The sequence below is a fragment of the Thalassophryne amazonica genome, unplaced genomic scaffold, assembly GCF_902500255.1.
Source record: "Thalassophryne amazonica unplaced genomic scaffold, fThaAma1.1, whole genome shotgun sequence".
In the NCBI taxonomy this organism is placed as follows: Eukaryota; Metazoa; Chordata; class Actinopteri; order Batrachoidiformes; family Batrachoididae; genus Thalassophryne; species Thalassophryne amazonica.
The window spans coordinates 458,746-480,936 of NW_022986236.1; the positions used below are offsets into that span (position 1 = coordinate 458,746).

General features: G+C 42.5%; 1 long non-coding RNA gene across 1 annotated transcript; it reads left to right on the forward strand.

Annotated features, from left to right (window-relative positions):
• The first annotated feature begins 4,782 nt into the window (after positions 1-4,782).
• LOC117505683 lies at positions 4,783-16,630 on the forward strand. The gene is made up of 3 exons (XR_004559223.1): positions 4,783-4,793; positions 6,398-6,404; positions 16,498-16,630. It is a non-coding gene; the product is annotated as an uncharacterized LOC117505683 (long non-coding RNA).
• The last annotated feature ends 5,561 nt before the right edge of the window (positions 16,631-22,191 follow it).

Here is a 22,191-nt window from a genome sequence, read left to right on the forward strand (position 1 = left end):
CAAGAGACTGGATCAAAGCATGACCATCAATCAGAATGCAAGTCTTCACACCAGACAGTGGAACAGCGGTAGGTATTTGGAGTCCAGCTGCTAAGACACCAAGCAACTCTGCCTTTGATGTTGTGTTCATCTCTCCATCTGGCTTGGAAAGTGACAGTGGAAAAGGTGAGAACTCGTGTCAGGATGCTGATCATATTCAGTGTACGGGCACCTCTAACAGCATTGAGTAGTCTTTGAAGTAGCTTAGTACTTTCTAGCACTTGCAGAAAGCCTCTGTAATGGGTATTTTCTAGAATTTAGCTTTTTTACCTTGGTCATTTCATGACCTTGAAAATGACCTTAATTTAAAAATCAGGGTGGCATCCGGCCTAACCTTGTTCAGCATATATTAATTGACAAGACCAATCTGGTTGATGGCTTTTATCAAAGAAACGCCATCCTTTCATTTTCTAGGCTACTTTTTGAATATTGGCTGGCCCACTATAATATGATGTTGCATTAGAAAAGAGCAGCAATGGTTAGTGAGTGAAATATAATCTTGTTCAGCAGTAACCATCTCTCAGAGAGCCCTCGGATATAATACCACTAATGTTTAGGGTCCAACTATAGACCCTGGGTCTGGGCCCTGTTACATTCTATTAAAAATTGATTAAAAAAAACAAAACAAAAAACTGATCATCTGCAGAGGAATGGTCTATTTGAAGAGTTTCAGTCAGGGTTTAGAATTCATCATAGTACAGAAACAGCATTAGTGAAGGTTACAAATGATCTTCTTATGGCCTCGGACAGTGGACTCATCTCTGTGCTTGTTCTGTTAGACCTCAGTGCTGCTTTTGATACTGTTGACCATAAAACTTTATTACAGAGATTAGAGCATGTCATAGGTATTAAAGGCACTGCGCTGCGGTGGTTTGAATCATTTATCTAATAGATTACAATTTGTTCATGTAAATGGGGAATCTTCTTCACAGACTAAGGTTAATTATGGAGTTCCAAAAGGTTCTGTGCTAGGACCAATTTTATTCACTTTATACATGCTTCCCTTAGGCAGTATTATTAGAGAGCATTGCTTAAATTTTCATTGTTACGCAGATGATACCCAGCTTTATCTATCCATGAAGCCAGAGGACACACACCAATTAGCTAAACTGCAGGATTGTCTTACAGACATAAAGACATGGATGACCTCTAATTTCCTGCTTTTAAACTCAGATAAAACTGAAGTTATTGTACTTGGCCCCACAAATCTTAGAAACATGGTGTCTAACCAGATCCTTACTCTGGATGGCATTACCCTGACCTCTAGTAATACTATGAGAAATCTTGGAGTCATTTTTGATCAGGACATGTCATTCAATGCGCATATTAAACAAATATGTAGGACTGCTTTTTTGCATTTGCACAATATCTCTAAAATTAGGTCTTGTCTCAGAGTGATGCTGAAAAACTAATTCATGCATTTATTTCCTCTAGGCTGGACTATTGTAATTCATTATTATCAGATTGTCCTAAAAGTTCCCTGAAAAGCCTTCAGTTAATTCAAAATGCTGCAGCTAGAGTACTAACGGGGACTAGAAGGAGAGAGCATATCTCACCCATATTGGCCTCTAGAATTTAAAATTCTTCTTACTTATAAGGTTTTGAATAATCAGGTCCCATCTTATCTTAGGGACCTCATTGTACCATATCACCCCAATAGAGCGCTTCGCTCTCAGACTGCAGGCTTACTTGTAGTTCCTAGGGTTTTTAAGAGTAGAATGGGAGGCAGAGCCTTCAGCTTTCAGGCTCCTCTCCTCTGGAACCAGCTCCCAATTCGGATCAGGGAGACAGACACCCTCTCTACTTTTAAGATTAGGCTTAAAACTCTCCTTTTTGCTAAAGCTTATAGTTAGGGCTGGATCAGGTGATCCTGATTCATCCCTTAGTTATGCTGCTATAGACTTAGACTGCTGGGGGGTTCCCATGATGCACTGAGTGTTTCTTTCTCTTTTTGCTCTGTATGCACCACTCTGCATTTAATCATTAGTGATTGATCTCTGCTCCCCTCCACAGCATGTCTTTTTCCTGGTTCGCTCCCTCAGCCCCAACCAGTCCCAGCAGAAGATTTCTTCCTGTTAAAAGGGAGTTTTTCCTTCCCACTGTCGCCAAGTGCTTGCTCACAGGGGGTCGTTTTGACCGTTGGGGTTTTTCCGTAATTACTGTATGGCTTTGCCTTACAATATAAAGCGTCTTGGGGCAACTGTTTGTTGTGATTTGGTGCTATATAAATAAAATTGATTTGATTTAAAAATAAATCCAAGAGAAATTTAACAACAAAAAGTGTCCGTCAGTGTGTCAGAACATTTGGACTAAAAGGTGGTGTGAAGGTGTGATGCGTTTGGATGTTCTTGGTGTTTAACCTGTTAATAAGGTGTTGCAGTAGTCGAGGTGTGAGACGGCGTCTGTGTCAGGAGTCCTGCTGCATGTTGGGATACTTTCTGATTCTCTGAATGTTGCAAGTCTTCATTTTGAAATGGTACATTTTGGGTAAGATAGACAATTCTTTGGCGTGTGTGTGTGTGGGCGGGGTGGGGTGAAAACTGAAATTCATCCAAAATGTTTTTTTTTGTTTTGTTTTTTTGGGGGGTTGTTTTTCCTTCACTTATTTGTGGATTTTTTTTTTTCTTTTGCTCTTCACGTTTCTTCCTCCCATAATTTTGAAATTTTTAATTGTCGTGAAAATGATGAAATTCATCACAACACATTTTCTCCTTAAGTTTCTGATTTTAATTGTAATGGTTTTGTTTGATTAATTTAAACTGTTCACAATTCTTCCTCACAAACTTTTGAATGTTGTGGTGAACAGACAGGTTTGAAAAATAATAAAATTTACCCACAGTGCTGCTTTTCCTCCAGTGCCTTTAATTTTCATTCTGATTTGTTTATTTGATTCATCAAAGCTCTGTTCTTAAATGCAGAATTTTGAAATTTGAATTTGGTGAAAAATATCAACTCTTGGTCTTGAAAACTATGAAATTCACCCAAAATTAAGCATGTTCCTGAATTTCATGTTTTGCGATAAGACAAAAAAAAAAGACGGCATTCAAGAAAATTTACAGATTGTCATTAATTTTTTGGAAAAGAACCTCAACTTCAAAAATATTTTCCATTTCTGTCCTCTAATACAGTTGACACACTGCTGTCAACATTTCAGCTGCTACTTCAGGTTTCATTCAAAAGTCGACTTACACAATAGTATAAACACTAAAATGACTCTTACAAAATTTACAGCCGTTGGTAAAGAATTTTATTTTGGGGTATGTCATCATTTGACTGAAACTCTGGAGATGTAAACTCTGCTGTTATCTGATCTGATGCACTTGATGTTTCCATAAGTTGCTCCATCAGCAATGAACTTCTGTTGCTTTAATTGTGTCACTCTGAGCTTTCAAAAAATACACAAAAGTAGCTCCTGAATAGTGATCAGTTAATGTGGACCTGAAACCATCCTTTGCTGTTGGCTCGGTAGGTCCTGACAAATCTGTATGTCCAAATGAGACATTTGCTCTTTCATCTGGTTCTCTGTTCCTGCTCTGGACTCACACTTCACACTGAAGATCAGCCTCATCAGTTTAACCTTTAATTTTCATCCCCTCTGTGACACTTTCCAACTTTAACACGTCCTCATAGTTACAGTGACCTAATATTTGGTGCCATGTTTGAAGATGGTAACATCCATGACATTGATCAGCATCACTTTCATCTGGAGGCTGAACGGTGTTTAAATAGTTCAGTCGATCAGACACCTGAATGTCAAATGTCAGACTGTCCTTATGGATGAGCTCCTTCTGTCCCTCCTTGAAGATGACAACTTCGCTGCCTTGATGGAGAAGATGTCTTGGTGGAACGATGGCACGTACAACACCTCCATCAGTGTCGTGTCCACCACACGACCTCTGCTGTCAATCAAGTGAACTTTGGCTGCACCCCTCTTCAACACAAACTCGCTGGTCCTCTGTCCATCAGCAGCTCCAATATGTGCTTTTGCAGCTTGAAACTTGAGTCAAAACTCTTAAATAAACATCACTCAGTCTCTTCTTCCTTCCTCAGTGTGGTGATAACAGTCTCTGCATGAATAATATAATCTGTGACGCTTTCTCATGAACAGCTTTTTGAAAGGATGTCAGCTCCGTATACAGGCTGATCACACGTGGCTTCACCTTACCACCATCATGGTCTCTGAGGATCTGAAGCACCTTCCTGCCGTCGTCCGCTGCAGCTCTCATCACAAGTGACAGACGTTTGTCATCCAACACTTGAATCAGTTCAACAAACACCTCTTCATTTCTTTCAGTCTTCATCTGCACCTCATCACCTTCATCTGGCTCTTGCAGTTTAATCCTCTTTAGACCGAGCCGATGCAGATGTATGAGAAACTTAGTTTCCCATAACTCATAGTTTTTCTCATCTTCATCAAAGCATAATCAGTTCCATCAGCTTCCAAACTCTTCCATAACCTGTTGTAGTTGCATCATAAAAGCACTGGAATACTTTGTGTTAACATAATGGAGGAACAAACGCGCACACAGCCTTCAGTTTGTTTGACTGGCAGGAAAACTGCTCACAGCAGCAAAGTCACAGTAATTTATTGATTATCTGCTGCACTCGCTAACAGCTGCTAATACCGAGTCTGGACACAGGTGATAGTTTCCTTTTGGACGGTCGTCTGTGTCGTTTTCTCTTTGCTGTTAGCCGCCAGTGATCAGGTAAGTGTTTTTTTTGTTTGTTTGTTTTTTTTTAAAGCTGTGGATGACGTTAATATGCTAAAATTCTTCTTCTCGTGTGTGCGTTCCCAGGTCTGCTGGGGGCTCCCCTACCGTTCTGAGGGGGGAGCAGCACATTAGTGTTTTAGCTTTTCCTCAATACGTGTAAGAGCTTTTGCAGTTTCTCTTAATTTGGTTGTATCATCTTCAAAGATATCCTCCGTTGTTACTTTAGGGCATTCTTGCCTATTGACTTGCTGGCATTCCTCTAGTATATGTTTTTGGGTTTCCTCCTCAGCATTACAGAACCTACAGGATACATTGGCATATTTATTCCTATAGTTGCATTTTACTGCCAGCATTCTTGTTCTTGCCATCATGATGCTATGTGCTTCCATCCTGTTTAGTTTGTCCAGGTAGGGTTTCCTTTTTCCTACTTCCAACATTTTTACATTTTCAATGTAATGTTTTACTTTTGATTTGATCTCTCCTTGTTCTTTGATATTCTTCTTTAGCTGTTCGCCTATTTTCCTTTTTATATCTCCTTTGCTTGTTTGATCCATTATCTGCAGTTTTTCCTTAATCCTGTTGACTTCCCTTTTCCATGGTTTACTATTGTTGTTGATTATTCTTTTCATTAGGTCTGATCCTACTGTATTTATCCTTTTTTGGAAGTTGACCTTGTTTTTTTGTATTATATGGTCTATATCCCAGTGCCCTGTTTCCTCATACATGATTTCTCTCGGTGGTGTTGTTGGTAGTATTAGGAGCCGTTTTACCGGCGTACCACACCGTGATGGAGGAGCAGAGGATGGACTCGATGATGGCCGTGTAGAACTGCACCATCAGCTGGACAGGCAACTTGGCCTTCTTCAGCTGCCGCAGGAAGTACATCCTCTGCTGGGCCTTCTTGATGAGGGAGCTGATGGTTGACTCCCACTTGAGATCCTGGGTGATGGTGGTGCCGAGGAAGCGGTGACAGTCCACAGTGGTGATGGGGCTGTTGGTGAGGGCAAGGGAGGGCAGGGAGGCTGTGGCTTTCCTGAAGTCCACGATCATCTCCACTGTTTTCTGGGCGTTGAGCTCCAAGTTGTTGTTGCTACACCAGGTCACCAGCCGGTCCACCTCCCTCCTGTAGGCAGACTCATCCCCATCCGAAATGAGTCCGATGAGGGTGGTGTCGTCCGCAAACTTGATGAGCTTTACGGAGTCGTGGCTGGAGGTGCAGCAGTTAGTGTACAGGGAGAAGAGCAGAGGGGAAAGGACACAGCCCTGTGGAGATCCTGTGCTGAGAGCCCGAGTGTTCGAGACATTCTTTCCCAGCCTCACATGCTGACTCCGGTCCGTCAGGAAGTCTGTGATCCACCTGCAGGTGGAGTCGGGCACGTGGAGCAGAGAAAGCTTGTCCTGGAGCAAAGCCGGAACGATGGTGTTGAATGCAGAGCTGAAGTCCACAAACAGGATCCTAGTGTAGGTTCCTGGGGAGTCCAGGTGCTGCAGGATGGAGTGCAGGGCCAGGTTTATGGTGTCGTCTACAGACCTGTTGGCTCTGTAGGCAAACTGCAGAGGGTCCAGGAGGGGGTCGGTGATGGACTTCAGGTGGGATAAAACCAGGCGTTCGAAGGTCTTCATGACTACAGACGTGAGAGCCACAGGCCTGTAGTCATTAAGTCCAGTGATGCGTGGTTTCTTGGGGACTGGAACTATAATGGAGGACTTGAAGCAGACTGGAACATGGCATGACTCCAGGGAGGTGTTGAAGATCCCCGTGAAGACTGGGGCCAGCTCATCAGCGCAGTGTCTCAGGGTGGCAGGAGAGACACAGTCTGGGCCCGGGGCCTTACGTGGATTCAGCCTTTTGAAATGTCTTCTCACGTCCTCCTCTTGGACGGAGAGGGCAACGGGGGGAAGGGGGAGGGCAGCGGTGAGAGGGGGGAGGTCCATGGTGTTTGAATATCCAGTTGTGTGGGGGGTGGGGAGGTGTGAGTCCTTGTCTTCAAAGCGTGAATGGAAGATGTTCAGGTCATTGGCCAGCTTCAGGTCATCAATAGAACGAGGTGCTTTGGGCTTGTAGTTGGTGATCTCTTTCAACCCCCTCCACACAGAGGCTGAGTTGTTGGCAGATAACCTTTGCTGCAGATGTGAACTGTACATGGATTTAGCCTTTGCCACCTCCTTGCTAAATCTGTACTTTGCACCTCTATAGCTGTCTCTGTCTCCTTCTCTGAAAGCCACCTCTTTCTGCTGACGGAGCTGCCGGAGTTTAGGTGTGAACCAGGGCTTGTCGTTGTTATATCTCACCCTGGTGCGCTGTCTTCACAGAAATGAATATATGACATCACAGTGTCCGTGTAGTCATCTAGACTGTCTGTTGAAGCCTCAAACATATCCCAATCCGTAGTGCCCAAGCATGCGCGTAGCTCCTCCACAGCTTCATTGCTCCACACTTTAGATGTCCTCACAACAGGTTTAGAGAGTTTTAGTCTCTGTCTGTATGCAGGGATCAAGTGGACCATCATGTGATCTGAGAGTCCCAAAGCTGCACGGGCCACCGCGCGGTAGGCGCCGCTCACTGTCGTGTAACAATGATCTAACGTGCTCCCTTCTCTGGTCAGGCATTTAACAAACTGTTTGTATTTTGGTAATTCCTGACTGAGATTCCCTTTGTTAAAATCACCGAGATCTGCAAATCTAATCTTAAAATCTGATCTGCAAGCGTGCGCTCGGCCTCGTGCATGTCCGCGCTCGGTGGAATATACACAGAGCAAAGTATGAAAGAGTTAAACTCACGTGGAGAGTAGAACGGTTTGCAGTTTATGAGGAGATATTCCAGAGAGGGACAGCAGTGTTGGGAGATCACAGTCACATCGGAGCACCAGGGGTTGTTGATATAGAAGCAGAGTCCTCCCCCTCTAGTTTTTCCACCAGAGAGTGCTCGGTCTCTGTCTGCGCGGAGGAGTTGGAATCCCTCTAGTTGGAGCGCACAGTCTGGTGTCTGTGCATTTAACCACGTCTCCGTGAAGCACAGTACACAAGATGAGGAGAAATCTCTATTCTTCTTCATCAGCAGTGCCAGCTCATCCATCTTGTTGTGGAGTGAGCGGACGTTGGAGAGAAATATCCCAGGTAGGGGCGTGCGCGTGCCCCTTCGTCTGAGGCGCACAAGAGCTCCAGCTCGTTTTCCTCTCCACCGTCGTCTCACTCTTTTGGCCAAAAAGTGAACCAATTCAGCTGCAGGCACTAAAAAAACTGGCGTAATGTCCGTGGGTGTTGATGATCTGAAGTTTAGAAGCTCCTCGCCGGTGTAGGAGCACGATGACACTCGATTTACGCACAAAAACAGACAAAACAGGGAGCACCAGAATACCAGGGTGCCTTCATGTGGCGCCATCTTGGATAGAACCGACTATATTTTTGTTACTTTTTTCCCTTTCCAGCAGTTTTTTCTGCCACTCAATTATCATTCTTTCTTTCTCCTCTGCTTTTGCTTCTCTTTCTTCCCTTTTTTTTTTTTATCCTGTCCTCCTTGTCCTGCATTTTTTTCTGCTTGTCCTGGAGTTTTTTCTCCAAAAGCTCTTTGCATTCCTCTCTCGCTTTTGCGTCTCTCCTCCGGGTCTCTTCTTCTCTCTGTAGCATCATTTCTTCTTGCTGTTTAAGTTGGTGTTCTTTGTCACTTAACCTATTTTCCCACTCTATAAGTTTTGTTTCTTTGTGTAGCAGTGTTTCCATATTAGCCTGGGCTAGGTGTTGCTGCTGGTCTGTGTTTTTCCCTATCTTTTTTGCTCCCCTTTTTCTCCCATCTTGTGTACTTCTCTCTTCTATCTTTTTTCCTTCACTAAATGCTTTGTAGTCGAGGGTATGGTGTCTCCTTAGTTCTCTCCTGTTGAGGGAGGTTGTTGTTCCTATTTCTTCCTTGCTTATTCCCTCAGTGTCTGCATCAGTGGTTTCTGTTGGCCCACTGTCATTGGCTATATCGTCCTGGCTAATCCTCGTCATAATCGAAGTCCGTGTCTTCAAGTTCAGGTTCTGTATTTAGTTTGGCTTTTTTGGCTGGTTGTTTGTCATTGTCTATATCCGCGCTGTCCTCGTTTGATTTTTCCTGCATCAGATCTTCATGTTTTTTTTTTACTTGCTGCCATATTTGTTTGGGGGTCGCTGAGTCGTCTCCGTTCTTTGCCTTGTTTATCCGTTTTCTGTGTAACACCCAGGTCGTCTCCCAACCAGAGTTAGCACGCTACTGTTTCCTTTAATGCTGGTCAGCTGCAGTATCCGCTGCTAGCTGCAATTTGTAAGCACAGTCACCAAAACCCAGCAAAGAAAGCAAGCTGGCTGCTGGGCTCTTTCGAGCTAAATAAACACACAGTTTAGTAGTTAGGATCACTATCTTCCCTAACATTTGCTAGCAGTTTTTTATTTTTTATTTATTTATTTATTTTTTACCCGAGTTAAGCTAACTAGCTCCAAGTGATAGCTGCTTGGCCTCACGCTGCTTCCAGCAGCACCCTGTAGAAGCAGCAGAAGGATTACCGATATCACTAAACAGCTGGAAAAGTCCCACCTGGGGACAGTTGAGCGAGCGAGTCGGTGCTAACCATTAGTCGGTGCTAACCATTAGCCGGTGCTAACCACTACCGGCTCTGACCGCTACAGGCTCTAGTCGTTATCGTATCAGTACAAGACTGCAGTTAAATACGCCTCAGAGTAGGCACACACACCTAACAAACAATAAATCTGCCAAGAAGAAATAAAGGAAGCCGATATACAACCGTATATAGCCAAGAAGAGCATCCGGACAGCAAACAATCAGCTGCTTCCTGCTGTCGCGTCGACGTGTAATTCCCCAAAATGTTGGTTTGTTTTTCTACAACGTTTCTATTAAGATTTATTGAGGAGTGTGGTTGTTTCCTTGTTTTTTTTTTCCTCTAGTTGTTCGTGTGGCGGCAAATTACTCCAACAAACACGTTGATTTGTGAAGAAAACGCTATAATGTTGACTCATTTAAAACGCTTGAACCTGTAGCTCTGTTGTGCGCAGGCTGTGAACTGTGTCAAAACTCTGAACTTTGTGTTGAGTCCTGCAGTGACTGAAGCCTTGAATCGACGCTCGTGTTGTTTTCCAGAAATCACGTGACCGACACGCATCAGGCGTACAGACTTAATTGGTCAGGTTTCTTCATTAAAAAAGTTAAATAAATCACATACATAAAAAAGAGAATAACTAATGATACAGTAATCAGAGACACAACCAAACACTACAAGGAGAAATGCTGATTTTGCAGACACTTTTATTGTTATAAAAAAAATCAAATAAGTGAAGTAAACTTTGCAGGTATTTATAGTTTTCAGTCTTTAAAGAACTCTGAACGTACTCAGGCTCACCTGATTTGGAAACAGATTTGCACCCAATCATATACAGTATGATTAACAAAACCTCTGAAAGTGCAGACTAAATACAAATTTGAAAAGCTTCAGCGGTGCTGCACACAGATACAGTATGTATATGATTGTGATAGTCGTTTCAACGTATAAGACTAGAGCTGTTGTTGTTGTTAATTTGGGTGCTTTTGGTTTTGTTCGGGGTCGCCACAGCGGATACAGCCAGATCCGCATTGGTAATTGGCACAAGTTTTACGCCGATGCCCTTCCTGGCGCAACTCCAGTTTCACCTGGAGAAATGCACACAGCCGCTGGTGTTTCAAAGAGGTCTCCCATCCAAGTGCTAACCAGATCCTGCTCTGCTTAGCTTCTGAGATCTGACGGGATCAGACTGGCTGCAGATATAAGACTAGAGCTGATTTAAAAAAAAAAAAAAACACTTTCACGAGCACCACTAGCTTAACTTATGGCAAGCTAAAATTGGATGCTTTCGTTTTGGCTGAACTTTGAGCCAGTTTCTAGGTATTCTGTGTTAGTTCGCACCCGCGGCCTGTGTGCTTGATGAATACCTGCACAAAAAGTAGTTCCCAGATAATTGTGATCATTTCTGAGAGATATTGAGTATATCTCAGCTATATAATTCTAAAATTTACCACTAATAAAATGATAAAGATAACTGAGGAGTAGCCATAATAAATATTTAAGAAACTTAAAGTTTATGAGCAACCTCACCTGTTATCACTCAAGCACATTGTAAACATTGACACGATGTAGTTTGATGCGGAAGAGTTCAGAAAGATACAATTGGAATGCTTTCATGGGTAACAAAAACATCGAGAGCATATTTGGCACAAGAACTTGTGTATCTCGTGTGCTTTTACGCCTAAATGATCGTAAGTCAGTACTCGCACTCATCCAGCAACAACCGGAAACTGGGTCGGACGAAAGTAGTCCGGCGAGCTATCCCACAATTCCAAATTAGCAGAGATGTCGCTCCGAGAGCGGCGCGCTGAGCAGGGTGCTGTAGCCTGACAACTGGCCCTGAATTGGGCCAGATACTGGTCTCTCTCCTAGCCTGTGATTGGTTGGTGGCCGAGCCAGTGACGTCAGCCTCATGTTGATGTTGCGTGAGCACTGCTGTCCTATTGGTCATTTAGGAGTGGGAAATCTCACTTCAAAATGGAGGCCAGTATCTGGCCCAAGTCATAGCCGGGCTGGTTGTCGGGCTAGTCTGTACCGCTGTGTTTTTTGTTTGTTTGTTTTTAATTAACTTTATTAGAACAAAAGAATACAATGACACCTCTCAATATATATAGCAATAAATAAAGACACAACAGCACAAAACATGATCAAAACTTGTCCACAAAAACCCAATCTGTATTACATCATTTGCTCATTGAGTCATATGGACTCTATCCGTTCTAATAACAAAACCAACCAGAATTACATCGCAAAGTGCAACGGTAATTGATGATATATTTACAAACAGAACAGATGAAATTATCAAGAATGGGATCTTCATGACAGATATTAGCGACCATTTACCAATTTTTTCAATATTTAAATCTAAAAATAGGTACAACAAAAAACTGATATAAACTTTAAAAGAGATAAGTCAGTAAAAGCCTTAGAGGCATTAAAATATGACCTTAAAAATCAAAACTGGGAAGAAGTTTATGTCAGTGATGTTAATGTAGCATATAACTCATTTATGAAAATATTGATGAAATCATACAATAAAAATTGTAAATTAATTGAAATTAGTAAGAAAAGAGTAAATAAACCATGGCTGACAAAGGGAATAAAAAATGTTTGTGCAAAGAAAAACTGTTTATACAGGTGCTTTTTAAAATTGCAAACAAAGGAATCAGAACATAAATACAAAAAATATAAAATAAACTATTAACAATAATTAGGAAACAAAAAAAAGATTATTACAGTGAAAAACTAAATAAGAGTAAAGATAATATGAGGGTAACATGGGGAATTATAAAAAGTGTGATTGATAGTGATGGAACGAAAGAAACTATTCCAAATTACTTTGTTAAGGAAAATAAAGAGATATATGATATAAAAGAAGTTGCAAATGGGTTTAATGATTATTTTTCAAATGTAGGGTCAAGTCTGGTGGGAAATAAACCAATAATAGAAGATAAATTATGTACATTGGTAAATACGGTCAATAGTATTTTCCTGGACAATGTGGAAAAAGATGAAATAAGAAATATTGTAAAAAAACTGTGTAAGCAAAAGATCAACTGACCATGAAGATTTAGACATGGTGACTGTAAAAAGTATAATAGAAATTGTTATTGAACCATTTACTTATATTTGTAATCTGTCTCTGTCAACTGGGGTTTTTCCAGATGAAATGAAAATTGCTAAGGTAGTCCCATTATATAAAAATGGAGACAAACATAATTTTTCTAATTACAGGCCAGTATCATTGCTTCCACAGTTTTCTAAAATTATGGAAAAAGTTTTTATAACAAGATTGGATAAATTTATTGAGAAACATCATATTTTAAATAATGCTCAGTATGGATTCAGAACAAAACATTCGACAACTATGGCAATTATGGAACTAATAGAGAAAATATCAACAACAATAGATAATAAGGATTATTTTGTAAGTATTTTTATTGACCTGAAAAAGGTGTTATAGACCACTCAAGATTGCTCCACAAGTTACAACAATATGGAATAAGAGGTGTTGCACATCAGTGGGTAAAAAGCTACTTAGAAAATAGAAAACAGTTTGTTCAGATAAATAATACCAAATCAGAATTGTGTAACATTATTTATGGAGTACCACAAGGATCGGTACTTGGACCCAAACTGTTTATTTTGTATATCAATGATTTTGTGAATGTATCCAATGTGCTTGGCAGCATTTTATTTGCTGATGATACAACGCTGTTTTACTCTGGATCAGATATACAGGAAGTAGCACAAGTGATAAATACAGAGTTGGAAAAAGTTAAACATTGGTTTGATATAAACAGATTGTCACTAAATATTAATAAGACAAATTTCATATTGTTTAATGATAGAGCGAAAAAAAAAATAATGTGTCATTACAAATAGATGGAATGGATATACAAAGAGTAAAAGAAATGAAATTTTTAGGAGTCATGATTGATGAAGATCTTACATGGAAGTCACACATAAATTACATAAAAGGAAAAATAGCGAAAGCCATTGCTGTTTTGCATAAAGTAAAATATTCATTAAATAGTTATGGTTTATTAACATTGTACAATTCATTGATTGTCCCATATTTAACTTACTGTGTAGAAATCTGGGGATCAACATATACAACCTATATACAACCTTTATTTATTTTGCAGAAAAGAGCTTTAAAAGTGATTAGTAACAGTGGTTTTAGAGATCCATCTAATCCATTGTTTATTAAGTATAGGGTACTTAAATTTCATGATTTAGTCGATTTGAAAATATTACAAACGATGTACCAAGTTAATAAAAATACTTTACCAACAAACATTCAAAATATGTTTGAAAAAAGAGTAAGTAGTTATAAATTGAAAGGAATAGAAGTCTTTAAAAAACCAAGATTTAGAACCAAAGTAAAGGAAAGGAGTATTGCAGTAAATGGTGTCAAATTATGGAACAATCTTAATAAAGAAATTAAAGAATTAAGGTCGCTTAAATTATTTAAAAAACATATTAAATTAGATGTATTAAGTAAGTATGAAACTATGAAGTAAGTCAGTGGGCTGCAAGAAAGTAAAAAAAAAAAAAAAAAAAAGTAAACTTAATGTTTGGAGTGTCTTAAGTTTAAATGTAACCTATCAGTGATGTAATCTATTAATTAATGGTCATAATTATGAAATGAGTCAGTGGTATGTGACAAGTTAAAGAAATGCAATCTGTTAAATAATGTTGACTATGATGCTGTATATTGAAAGATTGTATTGTTAAAAGGGGCAGAAATCATAAGACTTGTTCTTCTTTCTGCTCCTTTTCATTCTGGTATTGTGGTGCTTTTGTTTTTTGCTTTTCTGTTTTTCTTTTAAATGAATGAAATAAATATTAAAAAAAATAAAAAATAAATAAAATAATGCAGGAGCAAACTATTAGCAAAAGCACACCTGGACATTCTACAGCCCGCGGGCCATATCCGGCCCTTTGACTGACTCGGACCTGCCCGCAAATACCTGGAAATTAAAGAATAAAATCAGGTTCTCCCCAGACAATGTAATTGTGCCACACTGTTACACTGCCATCTAGCGGCACTATAGTGTAGTGTCATCTTATGATGTTTTAGTGGGAGACGGTGGGAATCTAACGGCGCCAAACCTGCTTTTGCAGGAAATTTCACATAAACAACTTCAGCTCTTTATTTTATCCTATTTACATCCAGATGACACAAACCATGACAAAACGCAAGCGTTACACGAAGCCAGATGATCAGAGGATGATCTCTGCATGTTTTTATTTCGTCTTGGCGGGACCGCAGCCCGTTGCGGGGCACAGCGATCGCCGGGCCGTCTGGGGAGGAGGCACGCCGGCACTGAGCGTCACTGAGCCAGTGCACAGCCGACTCAATCAGCGCTGACTGCCACAGGAAGAACAATGCTGCAGCCTTTGTGAACAGGGAGGCTTTTATGAAGAAAACATCCATCCATCCATTTTCTTCCACTTTATCCGGAGTCGGGTCGCGGGGGCAGCAGCTCAAGCAAAGCCACCCAGACCTCCCGATCCACACACACCTCCCCCAGCTCCTCCGGGGGAACCCCAAGGCGTTCCCAAGCCAGCCGAGAGATGTAGGCCCTCCAGCGTGTCCTGGATCTTCCCCGGGGCCTCCTCCCAATGGGACGTGCCCGGAACACCTCTCCAGGGGGCATCCGGAAAAGATGCCCGAGCCACCTCAACTGACTCCTTTCGACATGGAGGAGCAGCGGCTCAACTCCGAGCTCCTCCCGAGTGACCGAGCTCCTCGACCCTATCTCTAAGGGAGCGCCCAGCCACCCTGCGGAGGAAACTCATTTCGGCCGCTTGTACTCAGAACCTACATGACCAGTAAAAAATCAAGGACTGAGACGTCGCCCGGTATGGCGGAGCCGGGGCCCCACCCTGGAGCCAGGCCTGGTGTTGGGGCTCGCGCGCGAGTGCCTGGTGGTCGGGCCTTAGCCCATGGGGCCCGGCTGGGCTCAGCCCGAAAGAGCGACGTGGGCCCGCTCTCCTGTGGGTTCACCACCTGCAGAGGGGGCCATGGGGGTCGGGTGCAGAGAGGATTGGTTGGCGGTCGAGGGCGGGTGGCCTGGCGGCCTGGTCCGTGCTCACAGCCTCTGGCTGTTGGGACGTGGAATATGAAGAAAACAGCAGAGCGTAATTTGAAATTATTCAGGTACTGAGACACACTTTGAGATTTTGGGGCTGGACAGCTGCGTGGATTATTTCCATTCTTTTATGTTTTAAATGACATGTTGCACTGAAATCAGAACATTTCTCAGTGTTTCCGACAGCGCGTTTTAGAGGAAAACATCTCAGCACGAACTTAAATGCTGCTAACGTTAAACGGAACCACAGATTAATTACAAAGGTCACATAACTGTGATGTTGTGTGATGATGACTCGTTTTTTAAGTGATAACTGTTAATTTGGAAAAAAACAGCGTCAAGGAGACATTCTGTGTGCACGCTCACAGCGGGGCTAAAACCATGTCCTGTGACACAAACAGCACCGTTACCTCACGTTAGAATCCAAAATCTGCCACTCTGAAAAAATTAAGAGTTTTGGGGTGACGTGTCGCCTCCCGTCTTTCTGCAGCTTCTGTAAATCCGAACCTTTGCTTTCGAATGGAAGCTCAGAAGCCTCGTTGTCAGACGAAGCAGTGTTTTCCTAAAATGTGCATGTAAAATGCACAAAGTAAAATGCAGAATAATAAGACGTTTTCCAGTAACACACCTGCTCACTCGGGGAGGACAGCTGGACCTTTTGTGTTTCTATTTTTATTTTATTTTTTGACAATATAGAGGGGTGTCACAATCTGAATCACAAGAACAAGGTGAAATTTTCACACTCTGAACTGAACACTCCCTGCGTGGTGATATTGTGACTTGGCAATTCAAACTTTTAAAATTGAAAATTATGCAGGGAAATGTGTAAAAATGTCTGGAATGTCCCACATTTTAAATTGTCTTTCTATACACTTTTTTTTTCCAAATAAGGTTATTGCACATTCATAACATGCTGTGTATCATTGAAACACAAACATTTTAGATAAATTTAACTAATCAACAATTCAGCACAGAATCGGATCAGAAACAGTACTAAAAGATTTCCATTTTTGTCTTTGGAGTTCAGGACACGGGGTTGGATAGGACCCCGAGTGGAAGTGTTGTGCGCGGTGATAGTTACCAACATCACCGCTATACTAAAAATTTCTAATCATAACATCAAACAGTTTGTCAAAACAATGCTATTTACTACTTTTTATATAGGAATAAAATTATTATTGTACAGACTTAAGTTTAGTCTTTTGGCCCGGCCCTCCACAATATTTTCAGTTTCTCATTTGGCCCTTCGCAAAAATAATTGCCCACCCCTGAGCTAAAGCATCAAAATAATGGTGATAAATAAAAAAGAAAAACCTAAACAATCTATATTGAACAAATATAGAAATAAGACAAAGATAAAAAGAAAAACAAAGAGTAAATAATAACAGAAAAGAAACAGATACAAAGGGTTACAATAAGTTGTATTCAGATACAGGCACACAGAATTTATCAGCTTGGGCAATTTCAACCATTTCCATACATTTCAATATCAGAAAAAGTTTTTATTTATTTTTTTCTTGCGTGCCAAGATTGGGGGAGGGGGATTTGGCATACAAGATTTATGTATATTAAATTTGGTTTTTATAAGAATATTATTGACCAAGAGCTCAAGATGTTTACTTTCCAGGAAAAATAATTTGTATGGTTTTATAAGAGAAGGAGTCTATGTTCACAGAACCGGAGGTCGGCCATTGGTGTACCGATTTCCACAAGTTTTGTTCTGTGCTACATTCGAAGAAGGCGTGCTCTATTGTCTTCCTGTTGTCTTTGCATAGGTAACAATTTATCTACTTCAAAATTAAATCTTTTTCAGATGAAGTGATTAGAAGGATAAATTTCATTTAGTATTCTGAAGTGTATTTCTTTATACTTTGGAAGGATTGGAAATTGATGGAATTTAGTTCTAATTAGGGATGGGTATCCATCCATCCATTTTCTTCCACTTTATCCGGAGTCGGGTCGCGGGGGCAGCAGCTCAAGCAAAGCCGCCCAGACCTCCCGATCCACACACACCTCCCCCAGCTCCTCCGGGGGAACCCCAAGGCGTTCCCAAGCCAGCCGAGAGATGTAGTCCCTCCAGCGTGTCCTGGGTCTTCCCCGGGGCCTCCTCCCAGTGGGACGTGCCCGGAACACCTCTCCAGTGAGGCGTCCAGGGGGCATCCGGAAAAGATGTCCTAGCCACCTCAACTGACTCCTTTCGACGTGGAGGAGCAGCGGCTCGACTCCGAACTCCTCCCGAGTGACCGAGCTCCTCACCCTATCTCTAAGGGAGCACCCAGCCACCCTGCGGAGGAAACTCATCTCGGCCGCTTGTACTCGCGATCTCGTTCTTTCGGTCATGAGCCAAATCTCATGACCATAGGTGAGGATCGGAACGTAGATCGATCGGTAAATCGAGAGCTTTGCCCCCCTACTCAGCTCTCTCTTCACCACGACGGTCCGATACAGCGACCGCATCACTGCAGATGCTGCACCGATCCGTCTATCGATCTCACGCTCCATCCGTCCCTCACTCGTGAACAAGACCCCGAGATACTTAAACTCCTCCACTTGAGGCAAGGACACTCCACCGACCTGAAGAGGGCAAAGCACCTTTTTCCGGTCAAGAACCATGGCCTCGGATTTGGAGGTGCTGATTTTCATCCTGGACACTTCACACTCAGCTGCAAACCGCCCCAGTGCACGCTGAAGGTCCTGATTTGACGAAGCCAACCGAACCACATCGTCCGCAAACAGCATAGACGAGATTCTGTGGTTCCCAAACCAGACCCCCTCTACACCCTGGCTGCGCCTAGAAATTCTGTCCATAAAAATAATGAACAGAACCGGTGACAAAGGGCAGCCCTGGCAGAGGCCAGCGTGCACTGGAAACAGGTTTGACTTACTACCGGCAATGCGAACCAAGCTCCTGCTGCGGTCGTACAGGGACCGGATAGCCCTTAGCAAAGGACCCCGGACCCCATACTCCCGGAGCACTCCCCACAGGGTGCCCCGAGGGACACGGTCGAACGCCTTCTCCATATCCACAAAACACATGTGGACTGGTTGGGTGAACTCCCATGAACCCTCGAGCACCCGACGAAGCGTGTAGAGCTGGTCCAGTGTGCCGCGACCAGGACAAAAACCACACTGCTCCTCCTGAATCCGAGGTTTGACCATCGGTCGAATTCTCCTCTCCAGTACTCTGGAATAGACCTTACTGGGGAGGCTGAGGAGTGTGATCCCCCTATAGTTGGAACACACCCTCCGGTCCCCCTTCTTAAACAGAGGGACCACCACCCCGGTCTGCCAATCCAGAGGCACTGTCCCCAATCGCCACGCAATGTTGCAGAGGCGTGTCAGCCAAGACAGCCCCACAACATCCAGAGACCTAAGGTACTCAGGACGGATTTCATCCACCCCAGGAGCCTTCGTGGATTGCCGCCGCGACAGGCACCAGAGACCTTGCAGCCACAGCTACGAGCAGCCGCATTGACAATGGAGGTGGAGAACATGGTCCACTCGGACTCCATGTCTCCAACCTCCCCCCGGATCTGGGAGAAGCTCTCCCGGAGGTGGGAGTTGAAGACCTCGCTGACATAGGGTTCCGCCAGTCGTTCCCAGCAGACCCTCACGATACGTTTGGGCCTGCCAGGTCTGACCGGCTTCCTACCCTCCCAGCGGATCCAACTCACCACCAGGTGGTGATCAGTCGACAGCTCTGCTTCTCTCTTCACTCGAGGGTCCGAGACACGTTGCCGAAGGTCAGATGATACGACTACAAAGTCGATCATCGACCTCCGGCTCAGGGTGTCCTGGTGCCACGTGCACTTATGGACACCCTTGTGCTCGAACATGGTGTTCGTGATGGACAAACTGTGATTAGCACAGAAGTCCAACAACTGAACACCACTTGGGTTCAGATCGGGGAGGCCGTGCTTCCCAATCACCCCCCTCCAGGTCTCACTGCTGCCGCCCACTTGGGCGTTGAAATCCCCCAGGAGAACAATGGAGTCCCCAGTCGGAGCGCTATCTAGTATCCCTCCCAGGGACTCCAGGAAGGTCGGGTACTCTGCACTGCTGCTCGGCCCGTAGGCCGAGACAACGGTGAGAGACCTGTCCCCGACCCGAAGGCGTAGGGACGCGATCCTGGGATGGTTATTGATAAGATTTTATCTATCGGTTCTGCTTATCGATCCGATTCCTTATCAATTCCCTTATCGATACCTCTTTTGAATTTTCTGTGTACTAAAAGTAGGCTTTACAGGTTTTCCAGGGTTCTAGCTAGGATAAAATTTTAGCGTAGTGGTAATGTCGAGGGAGCAAAGCAACCGAGTCGAGGGTGCGGAAGTGGGGCAGCTTTTGAAAATTTAAGCTAAAAATTGGCCATTCTAGGGGTACCCAAAGGGGAAAAGCCAGGTACAACAGCCCAAGTCCCTTCATCATATCCAGAAGGCTGGGGAAATTTGTTGAGTGGGCAATCTCATTCTGGGTTAGCCAGTACATGGCCCTCAGTGAGGCAGTCGGAGTCCATGGACATTTTTAAGTCAAGACTTAAAATTTTTATTCTCTTTCTTATGAGTAGTTTTTATTTTATGTTTTATTCTTTTACTTCTGTTTTTAATTAGGTATTTGAATTTTTTTATTTTTTTATTTTTTTATGTTGAACTGTTCTGTGTGAGGCACCTTGAGACGGCTTTTGTTGTAATTTGGCACTTTATAAGCTGATTAAATTGAAATTGAACAACATTTTATTGAATCTTAAAGTAAATAAATATGAAATTGGTTACTGGATACTTAAACTCTGGACATAATAAACTCTACATGGTGGATCCTTGATCTTTGGACATAAATGGAAATAAAATCTGTTAGTTTTTGTCAAAAGCATTTCCTTTCAGACATTATTATTTGCATGAATGTCTTTCCATATCTGAGCTGAGCTCTACAGCTCGCTGCGCTGCACGTCAGGTTCATAAAGAATGCAGGACGTCTCATTTTAGGAGGAAAAAACGTTTTAGTAAATTGTAGTTTGTCTGTATTGTAATGTTTGTAAGAGGTGTCATTTTATTTAAAGCGGCAGTTTGTTTAGAAGTTATTAATTCCGAGCGGACTCTCTCAGCAGAGAACCGGAGCGTTTGGAGCTGTGCCAACAGAACGGGGGACGATTCTCATTTGTTGACTGCAACAAGACAAGAGTCCCTTCAGACTTACCACTTCTGAACAGCAGCGAATCAAAGAGCCACGAGCCATTGAATCAAAGCATTGCTTAATTGAAGTCTAATTTCAGTGCTCTTCAGCGCGCTCCTGCAGGTGTTCCACCTGCTGCATGTGCCTGATGCCGCATGAAGCCACACATCTGGCTCTGTCCGTCTCCTCCCTTCCTCTCTGTGCCACTCCATGGCACAGAGCCCAACTACGCATGCAGTCACAAAGTTCTTCTGAAAAACTTGAGCGATCTGAATTTGGTTGGCTGAATATGTGTGCGTGTGTGTGGAGACAATTCACCTCGTTCACAACATGACAGAACTTAATGATGCGCTCTTACGCGCAATAGCGCGCAACAACATGGAATACTATTCTTGACCGTGCGTAATGGTTCCTGATAATTCTCCAGCAACACGTGCCATTAATCGTAACGCATGGTAACAGGTTGCAGCAGTTCCTGAGGACACCTGACGCCCCTGCCCTGAATCATCACATTCGTGATCAGCGGCCAAGAATGTGTACTTCGTGGCATTCGTGACTTGTCGTCGTTATGTGTAAACGCAGCATGTGATAACACCATATCTTAACAATGAATTATTACATTTTTTATGGAAAAATCTACATTGTTGATAATTTAATTTGGTAATGATGCTAAGCTTTTGTCAAAATTGTTTCTAATTACATTAATTAATCCTATTGGGTTATTTCCTGCCACCTTTCTATATTCTCTAATAGGGCAATTTAGGTTATATTTTTCATTAAATTTGTCCATATTGAGCAAGTCCCCATTTTTATCCAACACATGCACAATTGACAGTTTTGCCAACTCCTCAGTAAGAAAACTACAACCCCTGGCAAAAATGATGGAATCACCGACCTCGGAGGATGTTCATTCAGTTGTTTAATTTTGTAGAAAAAAAGCAGATCACAGACATGACACAAAACTAAAGTCGTTTCAAATGGCAACTTTCTGGCTTTAAGAAACACTATAAGAAATCAGGAAAAAAAATTGTGGCAGTCAGTAACAGTTACTTTTTTAGACCAAGCAGAGGGCAAAAAAAATATGGAATCAATCAATTCTGAGGAAAAAATTATGGAATCATGAAAAACAAAAGAATGCTCCAACACATCACTAGTATTTTGTTGCACCACCTCTGGCTTTTATAACAGCTTGCAGTCTCTGAGACATTGACTTAATGAGAGACAAACAGTACTCTTCATCAATCTGGCTCCAGCTTTCTCTGATTGCTGTTGCCAGATCAGCTTTGCAGGTGGGAGCCTTGTCATGGACCATTTTCTTCAACTTCCACCAAAGATTTTCAATTGGATTAAGATCCGGACTATTTGCAGGCCATGACATTGACCCTATGTGTCTTTTTGTAAGGAATGTTTTCACAGTTTTTGCTCTATGGCAAGATGCATTATCATCTTGAAGAATGATTTCATCATCCCCAAACATCCTTTCAATTGATGGGATAAGAAAAGTGTCCAAAATATCAACGTAAATTTGTGCATTTATTGATGCTGTAATGACAGCCATCTCCCCAGTGCCTTTACCTGACATGCAGCCCCATATCATCAATGACT